At 38.9% G+C, this 20,053-nt stretch overlaps 1 long non-coding RNA gene and 1 other non-coding gene across 2 annotated transcripts; one reads left to right on the forward strand and one right to left on the reverse strand.

Moving 5' to 3' along the window:
• Window positions 1-2,137: 2,137 nt before the first annotated feature.
• Window positions 2,138-17,109, reverse strand: LOC103237801 (uncharacterized). Its single transcript, XR_005235145.2, has 3 exons — window positions 16,562-17,109; window positions 7,241-7,420; window positions 2,138-2,511 (listed from the first exon to the last, which is right to left on the reverse strand). It is a non-coding gene; the product is annotated as an uncharacterized lncRNA (long non-coding RNA).
• Window positions 16,699-16,804, forward strand: LOC119618845 (U6 spliceosomal RNA). The gene has a single exon (XR_005235209.1). It is a non-coding gene; the product is annotated as a U6 spliceosomal RNA (small nuclear RNA).
• Window positions 17,110-20,053: the final 2,944 nt, after the last annotated feature.

A 20,053-nucleotide genomic window follows, 5' to 3' on the forward strand; every position in this document is an offset into this window, starting at 1 on the left:
TTCAACAGAAAAGAGCAGACATTTGTGAAAAGAAGAATTCAGTTACATTTCAGCACCCTAAATTCCTTAAACACGGCTGCGGGGCTTGGCTTGGGAGACACCAGGTTACAGATGCTTTCCTATATAACCCAGGTATAGATATGTTAACTAGTCTACAGAATCATCCACCCGGGAATTTTATAAGCATTTAACAGAACACATTCAATGAAGTATGTCTTTCTTCCTATGGGTAAATTGACCCTATTCTTTATATTCTGGTTTACAATTAATAGTATAATTTTCCACTAACCTCCCAAAGTAGGTCTCAAAGGTGTTTTTGGGTCTTTCATCTCCCAGTTCTCGAATATTATTACTTCCTTTTATTCTGTAAGTAAAATCGTCATGGATTTACTCTCAAGTGTGATTTTAAAAATCACTCATTTCTGCCGTAACAAGTAGCTGTGACCTGAGTACCTTCCCTAATAATTCATTTTTTATATTTCTGCCACCGTTAACTTCTTTTAAATGTCATGATATCCATCTTTCATAAGTTGTATTATTGGGAGCATGACAAGAATGTGGCCAGAAGGATAAAGCAGCTGGAAATTGAGGCACTGAGGAAGGGTTAAGAAATACAAGTTTTGGGCATGGAGAAGAGAAACCAGGAGAGGGGAACATGCGGTAGTTGTTTGTCATCAAGCAGGAAGAAAGTGTTGTCGGGAAGAGTCCTCAGTCTGTGTGTCCCAAAAAGTAAACTCAGAAATCACTAGGGAGGCAATAGCAAAAATGAGTTTGGTTTTGTGCCAGGTGGACCCGCCATTGAAGCAGCTCAGATGTGGATGGAGATGCCTTGGTGCTGGAGGCAGGTAGATCACTGGCCATCACCCTGAGAGTAATTTTAAAAGGAATTCTAGCTGTTAGGAAGCACTGGGCTGGGGGATCTTTCAAAGACCTGCTAAATGGAGGGTTCTATCATTCTCTGAAGTGAATGTTCTCTACAAACCTATCATTCTTCCCTAATGTTCAGTTTTTCCCAATGACTGAGTTTTGCAAGCCAGTAACACTAAAGAAGAAACATTTATATTCTCTTTGGCAATAGAGTTATGTCGAATAAAAGGCCTCAGTGCTAACAGAGAGAATATATGCTTCCTACTTTGGTACACACAGAGAACTCATTAGTTCTAAATTTAGAAGTAAGCTTTAGTGTTGGAGGGACTCCAAGTTTGACTAATACATTTGTCGATGTCCTTGTTAGAAAAAAAAAAAAAATACCATGATGGAGAATTCTATTTTTCTAGGTTGGTATGTGTGGATGGACAGGGAAAAACACATGTTCTTTTCCATGCGCTAATTCCATCTGTTCACAGTTATTGAGTAGGTGTGCCAATCGAATGATGCTCAGTACACAGTAGGTATGCAATGGGTGCTTTTAGTCTGATAGTATTTATAGTTCCTACTTGGCAGAGGTAAATCACTTAGCTAATTCTCAGAGCGTCTGGACTTAAACCAACCGCTCTATTTTTCTCCAGGGCAAGCTGCCTGATAATGAGACACTGGTCAACCACAAGGTGTCATTTTGTTTGGACAAAGTCTATTGAGCACCTACTAGGTGTAAGTAAACAAAGATAAACATAAAGAAATTAAAAAATAAGTCAGCAAAGGTAACCAAGATGCTGCATTTAAGAATCTGCTCTCAAGGATCTTGGTCTTGGCAGAAAGACACATTTGAATAAGTAACTTAGTATCATTATCAGTGCTCAAAAAGCCTGTTATTTAGCATAATTCTTTTCTAGGAATCTTAAAAAACCACTGCATAGATAGTTCAAAATTCTCTAAACTACCTTGCTTAGAAGCATTCAATAACTTTAAATAAAGTATTTCAGTGTAGATAGAGTAGTGCTTTACCACAAATTTTCTCTCCATGAATATCAAAATAAATAATTAAAAATAATTTGTCTGAAGCTTCATGTATTTTAAAATTAATAATAAAAATATTAAATGTCAAAGTATATGGATTTAATATATTTAAAATATTAATTTTTAATTCTATCCCCTCAAAATCACGACAGTGTTTCCTATAGGGAATTCTAAACCATAGCGATGTTCCCGTCATAATTCATTAGGCTAGCTCTCCCTCCACTGTTAACAGCAGCAGGAGTGCACCAGCAGGGAGAAATGGCAACGTGGAATGGTCAACTACACATGTATGTATGCTGCGGTGCCCACTCCTGCACCCTCCGATGAGGAGAAGCTGGGTGAAAGAGTGGGGCAGATGACGTTTAGTTACAAGCTAAATAACCACTGGCATCACCCCAGGGTGCCACCATCACATGTTTTCCTCTTCTTCCTCTCTCTGACTCTCTTATTAACTTGACTGTAAAGTGGATAGACATCCCATTAGAACTCTGATTTGCAAACTAATATTGACAAACTTTTTTCACACTGTACTCACTCAGAGGCATGGGCAGTTGTGTTTTAGACGCTGTTAATTTGTTAGAGAGTTGGCAATGGTGGTTACTCCGGATCACTACCCTGAAACAGGAAAAGACAGACACAAAAAAATCTAGAGATGAGTAAAAAGAATAAATATTCGTGTATACTATTTTTTTTTCCTAAAAAAAAAAAAAACACACTTAACGATTTGATAGGCCTATATGGAACTGGCCTTCTAGTACGTGGCTAATCATCATTTGATAATACTTAGAAACTAAAAATACTAATGAATCATTGAATGTTTCTCCTTCTATTCAAATCTATAAGTTCCTTTAATAGATAAAGGATTTTTCCCCAGGGAGGTTTTTGACTTCTTTCTTTAGTCAATTCTTTAAAAATATTACAGTTTTTACCATGAATGCAAATATCTTATGTATTATTTTATTTTCTAATTTTGTATTGTTAGTGAAGATAAATATTATTAGTTTTTGTAAACTGGTCATTGTAAAGTGACCTTGATAAACTATTGTGTTTATTCTAATATTAATAATTGATTTTTTGGCTTTTCTTTGTGGATGATCATATCATCCACAAAGAATAACTATTGTAATTCTTTCTTTCCAGCATAGCAGAAGTGATTGTGAACATTTTTGTCTAGTTTCTAGTCATAAAGAAATATGTCAGAAGTTTTGCATAATGTCTAATATGACAGTTTTATGATATGTAACAAAATTAAGGGATTTCCTAAATCTAATCATGAGAAAATACCTGTCAAAACCAAATTGAGGGATGCCCTACCAAAGAATTGGCCTCTGAGTTCTAAGAACTGTGAGGGTCTGAGATTTTACTCTGCTTAAAAGCTAAAATTTTAGCTTGCTACAATGTGATGGATGCCAGCAAAAGACGTTAAGACTCCTAGGTCAGAGACAAAGACTTCATTACACACAGCAGTCACAGGAGTAAGAGAACCAGCTTTTGCGTTGGTTTCCTAAGATCATTTCCCATAAAGCAGCACAAACAAGACCAGTAACACCTGGACATACAGCAGGTTGTGTTACCATAGAGGAACCCTGAGCTCAGGGAACCTGAATCTTTTATTAGGTTGATGCAAAAGGAATTGCAGTACAATGGGCAGTAAGTATGTCCCAAGGGAGAAACTCTATTTATCTTCCAAAACTATTTGCTAAACAATCATCTTTAAAATGATAATCTGGAACAAAAGTAGTCAGTGTCTTTCCTTGCAAGATATGCAGTAACCAAAGAAACCATGGAGAACTGTCATCCTGCAGTCAACTTCAGATCATCAAAATCAAGAAAATCAAGGGAAGTATGAGGAACTCGTCCAGACCAAAGAAGCCTAAAGAGAAATGATTAACTCAAATCAACCTGTGATCCTGAGCTGGCTCCTTTTACTATGATAAACATTGAAACAATTGGGGAAATTGGGCCTGAGGGTTAGGTACAGTAATGTGTCAATGCTGACTTCCTGACTTTGAGGATTATGAGTAGTGAGGTTATCTAGGAGGATGCCCTTGCTTGTAGGGAAAAGATACTAAAGTATTTAGTGGTGATGGGCTCCCAGCTGATAACTTTTTCTCAGATGGTTCAGGGTAGAAAAAGGACTTTTTTTTTTTTCTATCCTTTTAGTTTTTCTCTAATTTTAGGATTGTTTCAAAGTAATGTGGGATTCTGAGGCTTTTGGGAAAAGTAATGTTTTGATTAGCATATCAATGTATGTATACTTTTATTAGTTTATGCAAGCTTCAATGTCTTCCTAAACAATTTTTATCTACATAGATTAAAATGTTTATCTATGTAATTGCTGTGTTAAATATATTGTTGTATTATTTTATTTTCATTGTTTCCAATTTTGTTTTTGATGTTATTTCTCTTTTTCCACTATTTGCTTCATTTATTGATATATCCTCTTTTTCTGAAAAGATGAGTTTTTGAGTCCTGATAAAATACATTTAGAGGTATCAGCTTAACTTTACTTCTACTTTCACTTATATTTGGACACATAGTGTTTAATTATTAGTCCATATTAAATATGCTATAATTTTTCTTTTGACTTCCTTTGAATCCAATGGTAATTTAATAACATTGCTTTTTTGAGCTATTTAAAAATGTTTAAGCTACCTTTTATTTAAAACTGAGTCATGTTACTGACTTATTGGTGTTTTTTGGAAAGTTGCTTTGTGGTTATTACATGACTAATTTTTATAAATGTATAGAAAGTTTTTTTATTTGTGACCTCTAGAATTTTACATATATGCCTATTTATACAGTCACAATAGTTCAAGTTTATAAATTATGTTATGTATATATTCTACATTTTTGCTTATTTTTGTCTTCTTAATCTATAAGCTTTTAAGGGAAGAGTATCATAAATTACATTTGTTATTTTTCTGCCTTTTTCTATGAGTCTCTCAGGTCTTGTAAATATTGGTACACGTATTGATGTTTAAAGTGATTATGTCTTTAGATCTATTTTTTTTTTTTTACCAATATGTAATATTTTTTGTTCTTTAGCTTTCAGTGTTACTTGTTTGCTTCCATTATGTCAAATATTGGTGGATTTTAAAAATCAAACCTGATTTTTCGTTGTTATATTGAGACATGTGTTTCTCACCTACTTTCTATTTTGCATTGGATGTTCTTTCTTATTCTGTCTTCTTTTCAACTTTGTATTGGATACATCTTTTTCCTTTAGTTTAAAAGTCATAGGACCTATTTTTATTCTTGTTTACCTTTAACATAAAAATTATATTGAGGCTTACATATCCTTAGAATTTTGGAGATATATTGTCATGTATATTTTTCCTTCATTACAAATACACTAGTGTGTTCTCATGTCAAATTTATTTCATCCACACACACATAATCCCATACCACGTGGCTATACCTAGGTTTCTTTTTCTAGCTCCTTCAGAATTGCTAGGGCGCTTCACATAGGTAGGTAGGTAAGCAGATAGATAGATAGATAGATAGATAGATAGATAGATAGATAGATAATAGATAGATGATAGAGATTTGCCATTTGTTTAAGGGAATTGGCTATGAAGTCTATAGCTTGGTAGGCTGGAAATTTAGGCAAGAGTTGATGTTGCCTTCTTGAGTCCTAAATTCTGCAGGGCAGGCCAGGCAGGCTGGCAACTCAGACAGGCTTTCTATGATGCAATCTTGAGACAGAATTCCTCCTTTAGGAAATCTCAATTACCACTCTTAAGTCCTTAAACTGACTTCACAAGTCACAACCACATTATGAAGGCTAATTTGCTTTACTTTGCCTACTGATTGTAAATGCTAATCACATTTGAAAAACAAAAACAAAAACCTTCACAGCAATATCTAGGCTAGTGTTTATCCAAACAACTGGGCACCAAAGCCCAGTCAAGCTGACATAAATTTAACCATTGCAGGTGTTGTGAATATATATTTTTTTAATCTACCTCTTCTTTAGAAAAAAGATAGATTTTAATAAATTTAATTAATCGTATTTTCTGTATTTTTTGGCTAAATTCTTATGAATTTATTTTTCCTTTTATTTGAAAAAGTCTTCGAAAATGTTTCTCAAATTGATTTTAAAAAGTGATATTTCAAAGGTATGGCTGAGAACGTAAGTGCTCTGGCTTTATTTTACATAACAATTTGGTTAGCTAAAACATTACAGATTCAAAATTTTACATTTTCCAAGTTAATTTTAAAATACGACTTAATTGTTTTCTTGCATCTAGTGATATCAATATGACTTTTCCCTTTGCAGGCAGTCTGCTCTGTATCTTCGAGTGCATTTAAATGATCCTTGCAGCACATATTCCTCACTTTATTAGAAAGTTCACATGTGCAGTTTTTTTTCAATTCTCTGTACTACATTTAATCAAATGACTTTCTTTTTTCTTTCAAACAGTGGTTTTCAGAGTTGGTCTCTAGAATCTTCAGTTTTGTTGTAATCACAGTTTCCTTCCCCACACCAGATCCACTGGGTGAGAATCTCTGGATCTGGCAGTCCCAACTGCCTCTAGGTGATGTGGACACCTTGTTTCAAGTTTGAACACCACTGCTGTAAAACATAAAACCTTTCATCATGCTTCCTTTAAATATGCCCTCTTCTCTTTTAGTTTCTCTTGTTTTATAGGACTCCTGTTATCCAGATGTGGATGTTTCTGCATGTCAGTGTTTACCCTTTTCTGCTGTTTTATCCGAGGATTCCTCAGTTGAATCTTTCTACTCCATCATTCTTCAGCTATGTTCGTCTTACTTGTTTTTCTTCAGTGTTTGTTTATTTCATTTCAACTACTACACATTATACTTAATAGTTCTATTTGATGGATTATTATTTCTTGTTTCTTTTTCAGATTAAAAAATCCTCCTTTATCCTTTTAAAGATTTTGTTTTAATTTTAAAATTCTTGTCAATTACAACAATTCAGGTTTACATGTTATATGTTGCTTCATTTGTTGTCATTTGGTCTTGGTTGTAATCCCAGCACTATGGTCATTTGACCTGTGAACTCATTTTATCTTAGATGGCACCTCCCAGGTCTGGTAATGAGCCTTAGGGGAAGGCCAAAGGACAGGCCCAGATTTACGTGCTTCTGGTGAGACTAATTACAATGGAGAGGACGTGGCCCACGCAGTTGGCCAACAAACACAGACCTCTGTTGATAACTTATTTTCATTACTGTGTTCCAGTCTAGCCAGTGTTTTATTTTTAAATTGTAATGGAATGCAGGAGTGGCAGGCAAGTTTTGATTTTTAGTTTGCGTTCCACCAGGTTTTGTGTTTGTGTTTAGCAAATGCAAAACCTAACAGCCCTCATCTCTTACCTGTGCCACATAAAACAGCTGCCAAGCGATGCCCAGCTGAGACTCTGTCTGCACTATCACGATGTCACATGCTGATCATCCTGCACACTTGTGTGTATATTCAGGTTTGTCTTCCCAGTGTAGAATAGATAATCCATGAGAGCAAAGAAGAACTTGTCTGATTTCTTTAACATTCTGAACCTAGTGACAGGTGCAGCAAAGAGTACATAGATAGTTTTAGAGGCTTTGAAATTGTTTTTATTAAATGAATACGTGACAGAACTTTTGCAAAACTATCTTCACACTATTATCTCAATACATTTAATGATGACTAGATTTTATCCTTTGTCTTATCTATTTTATGTTAGAGGATGGTAAAAAATCCAATATTTTGGTTATCTATTAAGGCAAATGAAGATCCCATGAGTGATGAGATATTATGACTGTCTTATCTCTAAGTGTTCAGCAAAATATCTGATATACAGAAGACTGTTAAAATATGCAATTTATTACACATTATTAAATATTACTTCTTCAATTTAATATAGAATTATTGACCAATAATCATTACAAATTGTGTTTGTGCAGAGGAACGTCCACGGGCTTATAGGAACATCCATAATCTCTGTGAAATTTGTTCTTTTTTTAAAATAACTTTCTTGTTTAATATTGTTTATTATATTATCAAGTCCTTCACTTGAGGTTACTTTGGGAAATGAATGGTGCAACCCTGTTCAGTGCGTGTCACACTCAAAATAGAAATATGTCTATGGTACTCTTTATTCTGCCTTGTAAAATGTAAGGCCAGAAACTGCTATGTATATTACTGGCTTTGGGTACAGTTTTAATTGGTTCATGAAGCCCATGGTTGAAAATATTTATTGCTTATTCAAAAGTTTTATGTCTTTCTAGACAGTGACTGAGAAGGCAGATAGGCACAACACACTGGAAATAGGTCCTAATTATCATGATTATTACAACACAAGGAAGTCCAGTAGCTTTGCTGGAGAAGACAGCTCTTGTATCTTCCTTTAGGAATTCAGTGGCATGTTTAACATTTACAACTTGTGAGCCACTTTTTTCTTAACGTATAGAAAATTCTTTATTGATGCACTTTGGACATAGAAAAGCCTGTTCATATATCTTCAATATGTCGGTGATTTATTGAAAGGAATAAAATACTTATTAATCATTTGAGTTCAGGATATGAAATAATTTTTCAACATGTCCAGATGAGCCTGTCCAGTTAAATTCTATCATCAATTGCAGGCAATGGTAGAGACTTGGCCTTGAGTGTCAATCTGTCTTCAGACACAGTTTTAATTTCAGCTTCCACCAGTGTATCAGTGGCTTGACAATGAATTATGAGTTTCCCACTCTTAGCTGGACAAGTCACTCACAACATTTTTTTGTAACATGACCCAATTCTGGAGGAATGATTTTAGATAAATGTGATTTTTTTTAATGAAAATAAAAATATATTTTATTGCATGTAGAATGAGCCACATGACATATAAAACAGGAATTGTATACATTGTGAATTTATTTCTTCGACAATCCTGCAATGAATTCTAAAATTCAGTTTTCATCAGTGAAGAAGAAAACTTGTGTAATGAAGAAGTATCTTTCTACTAATGATTCCATAGACCAAGGCAACCCTCATAGTCGCTTTACTCCCAAAGTGACAGTTTACTTGGTCACGATGCTCTTAAATACACAATATGATCACTTTAGAACACTGAAAAGAGAATCAACTAAATGTGTTGCCCAGGTTGGGTGCAGTGGCTCATGCCTGTAATCCCAGCACTCTGGGAGACTGAGGCAGGTGGATCACCTGAGGTTGGGAGTTCGAGACCAGCCTGATCAACATGGTGAAACCCTGTCTCTACTAAAATTACAAATATTAGCCAGGTGTGCTGGCAGGTGCCAGTAATCCCAGCTACTCAGGAGGCCGACACACAAGAGTCACTTGAACCCAGGAGGCAGAGGTTGCAGTGAGCCAAGATCATGCCGCTACACTCCAACCTGGGCAACAGAGTGAGACTTTGTCTCAAAAACAAACAAACAAAAAATATGTTGTCCAACACTGAGAAGGATACAGAAAAATAAAACAGCAAAATTATTTTTAAGGAAGGAAATTTCAGGTAACTATGTTTTAATGACTATCCACTCTAATATAAATCAGTAGTTAAAAGTATTTAAAAATGAAACAATTGATGCTGAATAGTGTGAGGAAAGTTGAGGCTATGTCAATGAATACCAGCGTGACCATGAGGCGACAGAAACGGAGACTCTAAATGTGTTTGTGCATTATGCCTAGGTTTATGCAAGTCTCACAGAGGTATTCAGTGTCATCTAGGGGTGAAATTAGATTATGAATGTGCAGAATTCAAGATATTGTCTTGTGCATTGTAAGTACCCCAAATAGGGGAGCTCTTATTGTAGTTACTGTTGTAATAAATTATTTTAGATACTGTTTAATACCTAGCAGTTCAAGTAACTCCATATGAAAATGCCTTTGCTGAATATCATCGCTTTATGAAAAGATACTGATTCTAAACCAGTGGGTCTCAACTGAGTCTGATTTTGCCCCTACAGGGTACATTTGGCAATGCCTGGAGACTTTTTGACTTTCATGATGGTTGAGGGCTTGTTGCAGGCATCCGGTTGGGGGAGGCCCGGGATGCTGTTAAACATCCTCCAAGGCGTAAGATAGCCCCCTCTCAACAAAGAATGATCCTGCCCATGGTGTCAATGGTGCTGAGGTTGAGAAATCCTGTTCTAAACCATTTATGTGATTTTCTTGCTTTGTTTAGTTGTTGTGATAATTGAGAAACAGCAATAATAAAAACTGGAATCTGCCATTTCAGTTCTTCACCTATCCCCTCATCACTGCTGTAGCTAAACAGAAGCTGTGAGCAAGAAGACGGAAGAAAAGAATTCTTATAGAGACAAGGCGTAAGAGGAAAGAAGAGAAGGCAATGAGTAAACAAGATGACTGGCAGAAAAAAATTGATTAATGTCTCTCATTCCAATTTACTATTGTGAAAGAAAGGGTTGAACCTGCTCTTAAAAATTTAAGAAGCTGGCCGGGCGTGGTGGCTCATGCCTGTAATCCCAGCAGTTTGGGAGGCTGAGGCAGGCAGATCACTCAAGGTCAGGGGTTCAAGACCAGCCTAGCCAACATAGTGAAATTCCATCTCTATAAAAATTAGCCAGCATGATGGCAGGTGCCTGTAATCCCAGCTACTAGGGAGGCTGAGGTGGGAGAATCACTTGAACCCGGGAGGTGGAGGTTGCAGTGAGCCAAGAGTGCACCATTGCACTCTAGCCTGGGTGACAGAGCGAGACTCCATCAATAAATAAATAGATAAATAAATAAAAAGCAAAAACCCAGAAATACTAATAGGGCTCCACACAAATAGGATGTCACAACCTAGTCTAAAGGAAGGGCATCTAAAGGAACAAGTAGTCTAAAGGGAGTCTAAAGGAACATGGAACCCATGGGAATGTACATGGAATACATAAATGTAGATACCAATGGGACCAAAAAGGTGATTCTTTTTAAACTACTCCTGCCCAAGTATACTATAATCCATTCCACATCGAAGGGAGAATGAAAACTACTTTCCAAGCTCCTCTGTAATGTCTTAGTTTTATAATTGCCCTACTAGAGATTGGAAATTTGCTCACTGACTGTTCAATCATTCTCAATTTTCCTGTTTGAGGGAACAAGCCCCTCCAAGTATTGTCAGAGGTAGTCCCTGTCATGTGAGTAACAATTGGCACATGGGTTTTTGCCCAGAGCATGAGTAGGACAGATTGGAAGACTGTCTCTATATGTAATGTTGCATTTGCAAGGTCTGTTCCAGGTCGCTTGTGCAGACAGCTGTCTTAGCTGGGATTTTCCACACTGATTTATAAAGTTGAATACTATTAGCTGCAAGTTAGAACATATTTTTAACAAAGGCCACTTACGTAGTAGGAAATGGCAGATATATAAGAACCAAGAGCAGAACAGAGGCATACAGGTGAGAAACAATCTTAAACCATGTGTGATTGTCATGCCCATGGCCACCCTCGGCTGGGGGCAGGTCGTGTTCATCATCCTACAGAGAAGGAAGTGAGGGCCAGGATGTTCTGGAAAGTCACCTGCAGGCACACAGCTAATAAGAGGCAGATTTCCCTTTGAGGTTTGTGCAGCCATGGCCAGGCTTTGTGTGGCTGGGCCACGCTGCCTTCTCCAAGAAGCACGGACCGAGTTTAGTCCTCTGAGATGGAGAGAGAGAGAGGGTGGCTGAGTACATGGAGGTTGGAGGCTGGAGGAGAAGGGAAGCAAAATCTCCCATCTGAAGTAATTCCAAATGTGGAGAGCAGCGCGTGGCCATCAGAGCACAGGCCTGCAGAAGACCGGGACACAGGGCGGAAGGTGGCCCCAGCGGAGGCGTTTGTGCTGCAGCAGTGGGGCCAGGCAGCAGCTTAGGAGGCCCCTCAGAGAGCGACAGAGACAGTGGGAGACAGCAGCTCATATCTAGGATGAGGGGGCCCAGTTCTGTGGTTTGTGCCTGGGGTACCACTTCCCTGTGCCTCCTCAGAACAACAAGAACAATGTCCGCCAGGGCTATGGCTCATGTCAGTGGAGCCTTAGGTTCAGAGGGTCCAGAGTGTAGACACTAGGGCTGGATTTTACACTGTGTTAAGTTACGGTGTGGGGTAGATGGGAGAGGAGCCCACGTGGGGGCTTTAAGGATCCTTCAGCACAGTCCAGGAAGTTACACTCAGAGGAGCATGGAACTAGGGGCCCCACTCAAGACCAGAGACAGGGATGGGGCAGGACACACTCACAGGGCCCAGACAGGACGAATGCCCAGGGTAGGGAGGCACCAAGCCTGTGAGGCCGGGAGAGAGACAGGGAGAGACAGAGACAGAGAGGGAGACAGGGAGAGGAAAAGAGGGTGTCTGAGAGAGGGACACAGAGAGGGAGAGACAGAGAGAGAGAGAATGAGAGATACAAAGAGACACGGAGATAGACACGCAGAGAGAGACAGAGAGTGAGAGACACACAGACAGAGTGAGAGAGACACACAGAGAGAGACAGAGAGTGAGAGACACATAGACAGAGGGAGAGACATAGAAAAAGAGACAGACAAACAGGGAGACAGACAGAGAAAGAGAGAGAGACACACACAGAGAGGGAGGCAGGGAGAGGGAGAACCTGTGGGTAAGTCACTTTATTGGGGGTCAGGTGAAGTGCAACACCGAAAAGGCCTGAGAGGTTTTATCATGCTTTTGAGTGTCACTAGGTCCCAGTGTGGGAGGGCAAGAAGGGGAGATAATACCAGGAAGCACCCCACCATGCTGGGCAGGTGCCTGGTCACCTGGGCAGGGTGCTCATGGCCTTATTGTGGAAACGTGGAAGTATTCGGAAAACACAGTTTTACAATTTACCATACATATGGACATCCACACACATCCTTTCCAATCTTGTCTCTTTCAAAAAAATTATTTGTGCTGGACTCAACAACCACGCCGTGGCTGTCCCAGCAGTGGCTCTGGTGGGAGCAGCACCTAGCCTCTGTTGCATGCTCTCAGGGTTCATACGATGCTTAGGGAAATGGCCGTGATAAAAGGAACGGTCAGGGAGAGAGAAACAGAAGAGTGTGGCAAGACGCCCTCCAATTTTCCTCTTTTTTGTAGAGGCCAAAGGTCTATAATGCATTATTAAAACTTTAATTAAATATGCTTAAATTCTAGTTCAAAATGTAGTTTCACTATCCATTGGACGCTTTAAATTCTCCAATAAGATGATAAATCTCAGTTGCCATAGAAATGTTACTCCCCGAAATGTTATTAAAAGTAGGTTTTTGTTATCTGGCAAAACTCATTATAGGGAGATTCCTTGTGAGACGAAATAAGAAAGAAGGAAACTGGCATTTGCTGAGGGACTAGGAATGCCCACTGCTGTTCCTTGTTTTGCAGGCATGGTCTCTTTTACTTCATTTCACCAAAATTGCAAGTGAGTTTTACCCCTCATTTTATAGTTGAAGCAACTGAAACACAGAGACAAAATATTCTGTACAAGATCACAGAGCTGAGAATGTGGGAAGCACCTAGGTCTGTGGCTTCCAAGCCTTTGAACTCAACATCACGTTCTCTCTCCAATAATCCAGAAGGGAATGCGTGATTTAGCTTCCAAAACAGAGCTTCCAAAACTTAAACATACTATTTACTGAGAGTTGATAGGATTCTACAGAACAATAAAATCTCTGAAAAAAAGCATTAAAATGAATTGTAAAAACTACTAAATTTGCTCAGGGCTGTAACTTGGTTTTTTAATTACTGGGAAGTATGACATCATGGATCGACAATGTCTGCGTGCAGGCGATTTGGCTTCAATCTAAGGGAGTTGCAAGAGAAAGGAATACTGGAAATTCAATTTCTGCTTCTTCGGTGGAGAGGTTTGGTTGTTTCTCTGCCTTGAGTCCCACACTGTGACATCATTCTAATAGAAACAAAAGAACGGCTGGCCAAATTTAGGACATGCATGAACTTTGGAATTTCATACATTTGAAACACATTCAAATCTTTAGAAGTCCATTTGTGAACTATAAAATAAAAGAACATTACTTCCTTTTTCCAAGAAAAGTGCCTCCCCGTGTCTTCTTGGACGTGATATTTCTTCTACAAAATCAGGCTTCAATGAGCTAAGTGTGAGTAAATTAGAAACATATGTACTAAATTGTCTCTGTTATAAACTCTTTTATTAAGGAAACACTCAAATGCTCTAACAATGAATACAACAATCTGAAGATTTGGGTACACATTAAACCTGCTTAAAACTCATAATTCAACACCTTTATGGGAGTATAACTTACTAGTGTGTACCAATTCTAACGTTTAGTACTCATGTCATTAGTTCTTCTTAAAACCAAGTCTAAATGCAATTTAAGATAAAATACTCCTTTGTAGCAGTTCCTCCAAGCAGAAAAGTCACCTCAGAATGAGAAAATAAATAAGTAAATACAAACCAACACAAAAAGCAAAGCTCAAAGAAGGGAAAAAAAATCCTACTTTTGATCTGGGCATGTCCATTCAAGCTTTTCTGAAAGGAGAGACAGGTGGGATCGCTTTTCTATTAGAAATGGCTACCAGAAATTTTCATATTTGTCTTAGAGAAACTGAAATTGATTTATGTTTGATAAATAGCACACAACACAATGCAAATACAGAAAAAAATCTACAACACATTGTATCTAAATATCAACATTTTATCAACCCCTCAACACATCTCCCAAGGAATCTTCACTCTGATTTATTTTCATATTATTGGGAACTGATTACAATTGTTTTCGTGTGCATTTGAAAATGCTTGTGATCCCAGAAGATTTACATTAGAATCTTTACTTTGAGAAGATTTGGAATGACGATAGCTGTCATTCTCTCTATCTTACTTTTAAGTGTACTTTTATGCGTGATCTATAGATCTTAAAAAAATTCAAGAAGTTTTAAAATCCATAATTTATGTCTCAATTCTTACTCCATATATTCTTATATCAGCAGCCCCAGTATATCATAACATCTTTGACAAACCCTGGGTTCTGTTCACCTTATAAGGCATCTTCTCCAGTGGAATGCAGCCAGTCCTGTGTATTTCATCAACCTTCAAAGATCAACTCTGTTTCAGTGCAGGATGACTGTGTTTTGGCAAGAAGCAATGAAGTCTTGAGTGTGTGGAGGATTTAAAAATCAATCTAATATTCCATAACAGCACCAATGGCCCTTTTAGTTTTAATGTCCCCAAATAATAAAGGATGGTTGTTAAACCGGATATAATGGGCTGAGCAGATTGTTTTTTCTAATTGGTGTTTTTTTGCATCTGAACTTCAACCCTGGCATTTTCCTTCTGGATTTGAACACAGCATTTCCTCAAGTAGGAGCCAGAGGAACTTGAGAACCCCGGCCTTTGTGCACGGCTGTGCAACCTGGGCTTTGTCGAGACAGGAGCGCATTACCATGACATTTAAGGAGGAAAACAAGCTACTCTGAATTGTGTCAATCTCACTTGTGATCTATTTTTGAACAACGTGCTAGAAAGACATTCCCGTTCACACAGAACTAGTGATTTACCCTCTGGTGGATTCTACCCTTCCACCTGCTTGGCGATAAATAAAGCCAGAGTGGAGAGAGAGTGTAAATAAAATTAACTGTACCCAGTTGGCTCCCCAGTGCTTTCATTTATGCAAGCTTGTTTGATGAGGTACTTTTCAAGTCTTCTTAATTGCAATATAAAATAAGGCCTCTGGTAATCAAAAGCTCTAAAAAAAATCTTGGAGTGGGGAGGTTGTCCACCTTGGTTGTCCTCAAATTTTCCTTCTTGTTTTTATACTTCCCAACCTCATTACCATTTCAGTAACTCCTGGGGGTATATGGCACCATGCAAACCTGGCGCTGCCATGGCCAGACAGAGAATCCAGGAGCTCTGAGCCTCCCACCAATACCTACTGTGGTGTGGAAACTCTCCTGTGTTTTTTACTGAGCCAAGACAATGTTAGACAGCCTTCAAAGAAGTGCTTTAAAAATTAAGAGAGAGAAAGAAAGATATATATAGAAAGAGAAAGAAACAGAGACATACAAGCAGATACACACATACACACACAGAGGGAAAGAGAGAAAGCTGGACGGGAGAGAATAGACAGGAAGAAATATATAGAGAGATAGAAATGGAGAGAGACAGATACAGAGAGAGACAGCAAGAAGGAATAGAAAGGGAGAAATGGAGAGAAATATAGAGAAGAATGGAGAGACAGAAAAATAGAGAGCAACAGAGAAGGAGAGAAAAGCAAAATACAGCAGCAATGCAGTAACACAGTACAAATTCCTAAAACAGTGTGTAGCCTTCCGTTTATTTGGTCATCACTATGTACTGGTTTTTGGACGTCTGTCTGTTACTTCCCTTTGTCCTGAGTGGCTGCTGTGGACATAGTCTCTATTTGGTTCTTGGGCTGGTGGTACTCTCTCTCGGGGAAATTTAGTGGCTCTACCCCTGGACTCTATGTATGTTTAGGGACTTTGGGCCTGGAAGTTGGAGACCTTCCTTCGTTTCACAGAATCTGCACCACATCAGGTGTCTCCTGTCACTAGAAGCAGAAAACAGCTCTTCCTTTTTCTGTGTCTGTGGGCGGGAACTGGCTGCCCTTTCAGTTCCCATTTCCTGTCTAGGACGTCCTAATTTTGAACAGAACAAACAGCACTTGCAACACCCAACTCATCAGGAAATCCTGTTGTCTCTGCCTTTGGAAGACCCAGAACCCCATGGATTGTTACCATGTCCCTGCTACTCACCATCGCAGCTGCAAACGCCATCCTTTGTCACTGGATTCACAGGCACACCCTCCAGGTCCCCTGCTCCTCCACAGCCTGGCTCCTTCTGGCTATTCTCAACCCAGCGGCGAGAGGGTCGCCGAGCAAGTCAAACTCAGGTGCTCGCTTTGGCAGCACATCTGATAAAACCGGAACACACAGAGAAGAGGAACCGGGCCCCTGCGTAAGCATGACATGGAAATTCATGTGACATTCCATATGTTTATGAATATACTAAAAGCCACTGAATTGTAGGCACTGAAAATAATAAATTTTATGGCATGTGAATGATATCTCAATTCAGCTACTGTAAACTAAATAAACAAAAGCAAATCATGCCCATCCTATGCTCAAAGCCCTGCAATGGTTGTTTATTCCATTCAAAGTAAAATCTATGTTTTTTAAAAAAGCCATAAAGCTTCCTGTGATCTAAAACCCCCACCCCCATTATTTACAATGTGATTCTTTCTCTAGTTATGTTTCCCCTCGCTTCAGGCGGAGGCCAATTTGCACTGTCCCAGGAATGTGCCAGATACTTCGCGCCCTAGCTGTCCCCTTGTTAAGAACCCCTGCAAAGAAAGGGTGGACTCGCAGCTCCAAAATGTAGTTCAATGTTGAGAGCAATGATGACACACACACACACACACACACACACCAAGACAGTGTAACAAGGTGTATTTACATAATGGCAGAACAGGGCGAACCTCTTAAGCAGGTCTCAAACCGAGTGGAAAGAGCAAGGACAGGTGCATAGCTGGGAGTTTTACTGTGGTGAGCAGGTGGGTGGAGCTGGGTAAAGGTGCCCAGAATGCGGGCTTGCATGATCTGAATCTCCCGCCAGTGTGAAAGTGGGAGCCCTTGGGCTTTCTTCTCAGCTTGTCCAGATGTGGGACAAGCTGACGAGAGGCCCAGGACCAACATTTGGCCACTGAGGCTTAAATGTTTTCAAGCAGCAAAAACTGAAGTCAGTCACTTTATCACACAACTATTTGCTAAAACCTCGAGCGCTCAGTAAGACCTATCCTGAATATACCGTGCAAAATCCTCCTTCATACCTCATCGGTTTCTTTCCCATCTGTGTTCTTATCTCGGTGTTGTCTTTTTCACACATCGCTGGCCACCTTCTAATGTGTCCTGTCATTTTCCTAAAATATTCAGAACTTGTTATCAGGGTTCCCCTGGGTCCTCTCCTGACCCGCTAAAAATGAACCGCTTGAGGGCAGGGGTCTTTGATCCAAATGCAGATGAATTCTGATTGCCTGCACCAGACCCGGCACCAAGCAGATGCTCCATAGGTACACGTTGAATGAGTGGATTCAGATGCTTAAGAAGCAGTCAGCATCTACTCAATAACCCGGTTCTATAGGTTGGTGCAAAAGTAACTGCATTTTTTTTTTTTTTTTTTTTTTTTGCCATTACTTTTTAATGGCAAAACCGCAACAACTTTTGCACCAACCAATTGTTGCCAAATTCTCTTTGGTGGCTCACTTCCTCAGCAATTTTTCAACCTGAATCTTAGCCCTTGGGGCTATCAGAATTTTACTAGTGGTTAAAGTATTAAAGCAATATCATGCATATGAGAAGCCAATTAGACATTTATACCAGAAATTTTAATTATCTCTGACAGCTTTCATAACTCTAATAATTCTAGTTAATTCTAACTAGAGTTACTGTAGTTATTGAAAAATTAGTTTGATTTTGAATGTTTACTCAAAGGTGAGCCATTAAGTTGTAATTGTAAAAATAGATTCAATTTTTAAGTGAGATATGATGACTGGGGCACTGCTCTAAAAGGCCGTGAGGTAAGGGAGGGAGTTGAACTCACCTCTGTTTCCACCACTAATTAACCATGAGTTATTTCATCCACTACATTGAACAATCCATCCCTATAATAGGGCTAATATGAATTAAAACATGAATGCTAAAAGAGTATATTTATTTTATCATATGCAGTGTTAGGGTAACAGACAATAAAAGTACCAAGTTATCCTTTACTTGGCTTTAAAGCAGAGATTATAAAGGAACCAAAAATATATAGAGAACATGTAATGAAGGTCTTTCGCTTTGACACATTTAGGACACTTTCTCTCAGGATTTGTATCTTGCACTGGAATAATAGTGGTGACTGGGTGTGTCTTTAACCTTACTTTCTGCTGTCACGGCTTCTCTTTGAGGATTTTCGGGGGGGTTGCCATTACAATTGTCTTTTAGCAGTAGAATTTAACAAGAAAATTCCCGGGGCAACACTCTAATTGAAGATCAGCACAATCCCTATACCTGCAACCTCTTCTCAGAATTTCCCTGCACTTCCTGGCATTAACTGCAATCAGGAATCATGATGGAGATTCAGCCTCCTCAGTAGCCATTTTTGCAGGAAGCTGCATGTTTTCCTGCATCCCAGAACCTCAGTTCCAGAGGTGGGTCTCCCGTCCTCCCTGATGCTCAGTGTCACCTTCCACAACGATCTCCAATGCTTCTACTGCTCCTTGGAAGTTATGACATCTGATTTTACAGATTTTCAGAGTCTCTACTTTTTCTGTTATTAAATAAGCTTCAGCTAATTTCTTCTATTCTTCAAAAACTCATTTCCCTCATGATTTAGATTCACCGTCTCAACACTTCGTTTCGTTCTTAGAGACTTCAGTGCTCTTGCCATGGCTCTCTGAAATGTTCACTATCTCTTCCTTTATGTGCTCACGGTCATGACTTTCTCTACAATTTCTGAGCCACCAACATATAGAAATTACCTGAATTTGAATTTGTTAACATTCTTTTTTTTTTTTTTTAGACAGAGTCTCACTCTGTCGCCCAGGCTGGAGTGCAGTGGCGTGATCTCGGCTCACTGCAAGCTCCGCCTCCCGGGTTCGTGCCTTTCTCCAACCTCAGCCTCCCCAGTAGCTGGGACTACAGGTGCCCGCCACCTCGCCCGGCTAATTTTTTTTTTTTTTTTTTTTTTTTTTTTTTTGTATTTTTAGTAGAGACAGGGTTTCACCGTGATAGCCAGGATGGTCTTGATCTCCTGACCTCGTGATCCACCCGTCTCAGCCTCCCAAAGTGGTGGGATTACAGGCGTGAGCCACTGTGCCCTGCCCCACTAACACTCTTATATGAAAAATCCAGTCTTCCCATTCTTCATTCACAATCATCTCTTACTGCTTTGCTTCCTTTGCTTAAGTGCCGCATTAAAAAAAAAAAAAAAAAAAAAAAAGGCAGCCTCATACACACCCTTCATTTTCTCTTTATCAGTTACTTCCATCTTTATTTCTTGACTTATCTGGTTTATATTGCCTGAATAAATCTGTCCCCTTGGAAATATTCTCACTTCCATTCCCTCCTTTTCCTCCTAGAAACACTTTAACCCTGCCTTCGTTGTGCTTATAATGACCAATACTGCATAACATCATTAAATTTGGCAGCTAAGTGTCACCATATATTCATACATTTCAAAACAAAATGGTCACTCAATGTTATATT

Source organism: Chlorocebus sabaeus, chromosome 9 (genome assembly GCF_047675955.1).
Source record: "Chlorocebus sabaeus isolate Y175 chromosome 9, mChlSab1.0.hap1, whole genome shotgun sequence".
Taxonomy (NCBI): domain Eukaryota; kingdom Metazoa; phylum Chordata; class Mammalia; order Primates; family Cercopithecidae; genus Chlorocebus; species Chlorocebus sabaeus.